The following is a 6,184-nucleotide window of genomic DNA, read 5'->3' as shown; positions in this document are numbered from 1 at the left end:
AAAGGCCTCAGAAAGCCCCAAAAGCTGCACTCGGCGGTGAGGATAAGCGTGGGCGTGTTCCCTTGCTCGACTGGAGAGAACTGCTTCTGCTGCTCTTTAGACTGAGACTGACTCTGAGAGCGTTTTTGTGCGAGGACTGCTGTTGTTTCGGGTGTTGTTCTGTACCCCTGTCAGGATGGCAGCGGCTAGGGCTCGGGGTCAGGGTCGGAGCTACGCAGGTGTGGCTTCGGCTGCGGCTCCGGAGTCACTCGAGGAGGAGCCCTATGTCAACTTGGGGGGCTCGAGCACGGGATCACGGTCCAAACCGGGGACCGGTGGTCCAAGGGGGAATTAGCGGAGAGTCTGTTTGATCTCTTCAAGAAGGACGAGATTGCCTCTGCTGAGGTTGGATGGGGTAAATGTCAGTTCATCCTAAAGGAACAGCAGGATGTGGCCCTAGCTTTGGAGAAGGGGCTTATAGTGAGGGGATCTTTGTACCGGTGGAACCATGGGTGTCCACCGTGCGACCGGTTCTCCTGCGCAACGTTCCCACTTTCATCCGGGATGCGCTCCTTAGCCCACACCTGGCAGAGATTGGGGAGGTGCGGTCCAGGCTGACTAGGCTTAAACAGACCTGGCGCAGCAGCACTCGTCTCCAAAGGAGCTATACATTTAAGAGGAGGGTGTACATGGAAGTAGGATTGGGGATGGGCGCGGAGGGAAGTTTTGTCGTTAAGAATGCGGGGCTCCAATACCGCGTGTATTGGAGTTGGGGTGAAGCACGGTGCCATGTGTGTAAAGAGTTCGGGCACTTCCGCAGGGATTGTCCCAATGGCCGGGGTGCTGCGAGAAATCCCAACGCTGCAGCCCAGGAAAACACTGCTGGCCCACCCAGGGCTGCCGGTTCCACCTCGGTGACCCGGGGAGACACTGCTGGCCCACCCGGGGCTGCTGGTTCCACCTTGGCGGCCCAGGGCAGCACTGCCCCTCGACCCCCACATCCTGTACCTGCGGCGGAGCGTGGCGAAGAGGTGCAGGGGGAGGGGGAGGGCGAGGAGGAGGAGGGGGAATGGCACGTGCAGATGGGGAAGAAGTCCACGAAGAAAACGAGAAATCTTAAAGCGAAACAATCGCAAACGGATGGGCCCACGCCCACACCTGAGCCCACCCAAAGGGTGCCTGTTGGGCCCGGAGAGGTCCAGGGGGCACCTGGCGGGGCTCAGCAAGGAGCTGAGGAGGTACGGGAGGGGGCGGGGGAGTTCCTGTTGGGATCTGCGGTGGCTGATCAAAGGGATGAAAGAGAGGAAGCTGGCAGTGTGGAGGTGGAGGACTCCTCCTTTATGGAGGTCACCGAACCACCGCACAACGTGGGGGTAAAGAGGAGGCATGCGTCTAACGAGGAAGAGGATGGCCCTGGGCATAAGGCCAGGGGGATGCCTGCCTCGAGACCCTCCACTCCGGTAGAGGATGGTGATCCACGACTAGTGTCCTCTGGGCCGGAGGTTGCCCTTTCGTCCCAGGGGCCTTCAGAGGGTGATATCTCACAAGATGTTGGGGTTGGCTGCCCTGGGAATGTGTCCCCTGGGAGGGAGGACGAGCAGGGACAACCCGAAGGGGGGGTCTCGGTTGTAGGGGTGGTTTCCCAGCCTATGCTCCTCATTAGAACTATGAGAGTGATTGAGGGGTGTGCTGCCCCACAGGCTGAGGAAGTAGGGGAGAGTCCAGAAACACTGGCTCCCTCAGTGGGCCCCAGTGAGGTTACTCCCCTGGTGGTGGACGATGGAGACTCTCTGGGTGATGCTGGGGGAGTGGGTTCCCTGGATGCGGAGGGGGACGGGGCTGTTGCGGGTCGTGTCTCTCAGTCGGATTCCGGGGGTGAAGGTGGACCGCGGGCCCTGGAGGCGCCCTGTTTTTGTTCTACCCCAGGCCAAGTTGTAGAGGGCGGGGAGAGTGTGCAGGAGCCTGGCCATACACTGGCCGGCTCACCGCTGTTGGAGGCGTCAGGACTCTCCCTCGACATTGATCCCGGGGGTGGGATCATGCCGGAGGGGGGGGAGGGTGTTGGAGCCAGCTTACACAGTGAAGAGAGCGAGCTGGCAGCCAGTGGCAGTCTGCCAAATCTGGGCCATGACCTTGAGTGCAGGGAGGAGGAAGATGTTGCTTCAGGTGTCAGTGGGTTGGCAGAATGCCAGGACTCCAGTGCTGTGGCTCGAGCGGCCGGCATCATTGAGATTCGAGAGTTTTTGCATGAACATCAGCACAGTAGGAGCAAAGTCCGGCTAGCTACCGAACGGTGGCCAGACCTGGGGGGAACTATCCGGACACTTAGTGCTATCCTTAACAGTAGGGATAATGCTCTAGGTGCTTGTGATAAGCGTCAATTCGGGGAGTTTTTGAAGCTCCTAAAAGAGCGGGGCTTCACTCCCACAAGGAGCTTGAGGAATAAGTCTAGTGAGCGTTCAAGTTCACAGTAGTTAGCCTAAATATAAACGGTGGAAGGGGGGACCTTCGTAGGTTTCACCATCTATCGGTCCTCAGAGAGGGGAAGTATGCAGTGAGCTTTCTACAAGAGACGCACACTGTTGTTAGTGATGAGCCCACCTGGGTCCTGGAGTGGGAGGGGGGGGTCTACATGAGCCACCTCAGTACAAAGTCAAGTGGGGTGGCTTTCCTGTTGGCCCCGACTTTCCAGCCAGAGATTGTGAAGGTGCAGGAAGTTGTGCCAGGCCGTTTGCTCTATCTGGCCGTGATCCTGGATGGCGTGCCGTTACATTTCATTAACGTGTATGCCCCCAGCACCGGCACGATGCAGGCGCGGTTACTTCAGGAGGTGACTGCTCTGCTGAGCACCATTGATTGCGGAGAGTGTGTCTTCCTTGGGGGGGATTTCAATTGTACCCTTGAGGCGCGAGATCGCTCTGGTATTCAGTGTGCCCCTGCAGTGGCGAAGAAGTTGAGAGGTGTGATTGAATCTTTCGAGCTGGTTGATGCGTGGCGGAATCTCCACCCTGATTCCAACGCGTTTTCGCGGAGGTCTGAGGGGGGTGGTTCCCGTATCGACCGTGTGTACATCTCCAGAGCGTATGTCTCCCGGGTCTCGGCGGCCTCTATGCGGACGGTGCCGTGTTCGGACCACTGCCTGGTGCGAGTGGATTTTATTCTAGCGCGCACACGGGCTGGGTCTGCGTACTGGCACTTTAATAACCAGCTGCTGGAGGATCGCCGATTCCGGGAGTCTTTCAGGCGGTTCTGGGTGAAGTGGAGAGAGAGGCAGAGGGGCTTCCCTTCCCTTAAGCAGTGGTGGGATGTGGGGAAAGCTTACATCCGTCTTTTCTGTCAGGACTACACGGGAGGGTCGACCAGAAGGCGGGACGCGGCAGTCGAGCGACTCGAGAAGGAGTTACTCGACGCAGAGTCTCGCTTGGGCCGGGTCGGTGAGGACTCCTGTGAGTGGGGAGAGTTTCAGGAGAGGAAGGAAGCGCTGAGGGACCTGCAGCTTGAGCGGTCCCGAGGTGCTTACGTGAGGTCGCGAGTCCAGATGCTGCATGATCTGGACCGGGCTTCACCTTTCTTTCTCTCTCTGGAGAAAGGGCGAGGAGCCCGCAAACAGCTCGTCGAGCTGCTCGCGGACGATGGCTCCTCGGTCACAGACCCAGAGGGGATTAGTGCGTTAGTTCGGTCCTTTTATGGAACGCTGTTCTCCGCGGATGGTGTCAGCGGGGAGGCTCAGCGGGTTCTGTGGGAGGGGCTACCGACTATAGATAGAGGGGTGGTTGAACAGCTTGATGACCCCTTATCATTGGAGGAGTTGACTGGTGCCCTGCACCAGCTCAGAAGGGGTAAGTCCCCTGGGCTGGATGGGCTGACGGTTGAGTTTGTTAGAGCCTTCTGGGATGTCCTGGGGGGTGACTACATGAAGGTTCTGGGGGAGAGCCTGGCGACCGGGGAGATGCCCCTCTCGTGGCGCAGGGCAGTCGTTGTCCTGCTACCCAAGAAGGGCGAACTCCGCCTGTTGAAGAACTGGCGCCCGGTCTCTCTCCTCTGTACAGAGTATAAAGTTTTTGCACGGGCGATGGCAAATCGCCTGGGCTCCGTACTATCCCAAATGATCCACCCTGACCAGTCCTATACAGTCCCTGGCCGGTCCATCCAAGATAACATCCATTTGGTTAGGGACCTGATCCATCTGGCCCAGGGCACTGGTCAGTCAGCTGCTTTTCTATCCCTGGATCAGGAGAAGGCTTTTGACAGGGTGGACCATGATTACCTCTTCGGGACACTGCAAGCGTTCGGTTTTGGACCGCATTTTGTGGCCCGGGTCCGGCTTATGTACACCGCAGCAGAGTGTCTCGTGAAGATTAACGGTGCATTGTTGGCTCCCTTTCGCTTTGGGAGGGGGGTACGCCAGGGGTGCCCCATGTCTGGGCAGTTGTACTCGGTCTGTGTGGAGCCATTCCTGTGTCTTCTTAGGAGGCGGTTGGCAGGCCTGGTTCTACCAGGACCGGGGGTGGAGGTGGTTCTCTCGGCCTATGCCGATGACATTCTCCTTACGTTTACTGATCCTGTTGACCTGCGGAGGATGCGCGAATGCCAGCAGGTGTTCTCAGCTGCTTCGTCTGCTAGGATCAACTGGAGTAAGTGCTCCGGACTTCTAGTGGGCCAGTGGCAGGTGGACTCCCTGCCGGAAGAGATGAAGGATTATGCGTGGAGTACCACGCACCTCCTCTACCTGGGGATCTACCTGAGTCCCACTGAGGATGCTTGGCCGGCGAACTGGCAGGAGCTAGAGACGAAAGTCGTCGCCCGGCTGGGACGCTGGTCAGGCTTGCTTAGGGTTATTTCTTTCCAGGGTAGGGTGCTGGTCATAAACCAGCTGGTGGCCTCAATGTTATGGTACCGGCTGGCCACTCTTGTCCCGCCCTCTACCTTTGTAAATGCTGTACAGAAGAGGTTAGTGGATTTCTTTTGGGGAGGGAGGAAACACTGGGTCTCAGCCGCAGTCCTGAGTCTCCCGCTAGAGGAGGGTGGCCAGTCCTTGGTATGCGTGCGTACCCAGGTGGCGGCTCTCCGTCTCAGGACTCTGCGGAGGTACGTGTACGCGGAGCACCCTCCCAGGTGGCACGCTCTGGCCACGTATTTTTTCCGCCAGGGCCAGTGCCTAAGGGGGGTTTGGCGGCTCCCGGTGGCGGGCATCAGTCGACCCGCCACGCGGGACATGCCAAGCTTTTACCGCGATGTGTTGAGAGTGAGGAATTTGGTCATCTTTAGTCAGCGCGTTGCTCCTCAGGGGGAGGGGGGTGTTGTGGCTGTGGTGGGAGCCGGTCCTCACGCTGTCGCGGTGGGTGTTGGGGAGCGGCGTGTGCTTGGAGTGATTCCGGCCGAGCTTACCCCCGCTCCGCCGGAACTGCTCATCGGGCCCAGGCTCCGGAATATTTCCCGGGAGCCGGCCCCACACAACTTGAGCCGCCTCTCCCAGATGCCCAGCGTGCCGTTCCGTGATGCAGGCAGACGTTTACTGTATAGGATGCTCATGCACACTCTGCACCTCCTCGCCTTCGTCTTCCGTCCGGATACGCCGTGGCGATCCGTGTTACCACCTGATGGCGGGGGTGGTCCCCAGTGGAGGTCTCTCTACAAGGGTGTCCTCCCCCTTTACATCGGGGACCTGGGGTGGAGAGTGTTGCACAGAGCCGTTGTGTGTAATAAATTTTTGAGCCGGTTCACGGACTCGCCGGCCGCCTGTATTTTCTGCGGCGAGGAAGAGTCCGTGTTCCACGTGTACATGGAATGTGTGAGGTTGCTGCCCCTGTATGCGTATCTGAAGGGGTTGCTCCTCAAGTTTTGGCTGCATTTCAGTCCTACGATCCTGGTGTTTGGGCTCGGGGCTGGGAGTGGGGAGGGCCGGTCAGGAGGGTGGGATTTCCCTGTCGGTTTGCTCTTGGGCCTGGCCAAGATGGCCATTCGAGGGTCCAGGCAGCGGGCGGTCGATGGTCTTGCCAGAGTGGGCTGCCTCCCCCTCTTCCGGGCCTACGTCCGTGCGCGCGTGTCCCTAGAGAGGGAACACGCGGTGTCCACGGGGACTCTGGAGGCCTTCCGTGAACGCTGGTCACCGCGGGGGGTTGAGAGCATTGTAAATAATGAAGGCAATGTTGTATTATAATGATTACCTGATGTTATGTAATCTCTGATTGTGGTTTTGATGTAA

At 58.8% G+C, this 6,184-nt stretch overlaps 1 protein-coding gene across 3 annotated transcripts in view; it reads right to left on the bottom strand.

The window, feature by feature from the left end:
• LOC144597267 (formin-like) overlaps positions 1 to 6,184 on the bottom strand; it is a 300,339-nt gene that overhangs the window by 94,500 nt on the left and 199,655 nt on the right. The gene's annotated exons all lie outside the window — the stretch shown is intronic.

The sequence above is a fragment of the Rhinoraja longicauda genome, chromosome 10 (assembly GCF_053455715.1).
Source record: "Rhinoraja longicauda isolate Sanriku21f chromosome 10, sRhiLon1.1, whole genome shotgun sequence".
Classification (NCBI taxonomy): domain Eukaryota; kingdom Metazoa; phylum Chordata; class Chondrichthyes; order Rajiformes; family Arhynchobatidae; genus Rhinoraja; species Rhinoraja longicauda.
Note: the sequence above shows the minus strand (reverse complement) of the source record. Positions and strands in the feature narration are given on the sequence as shown.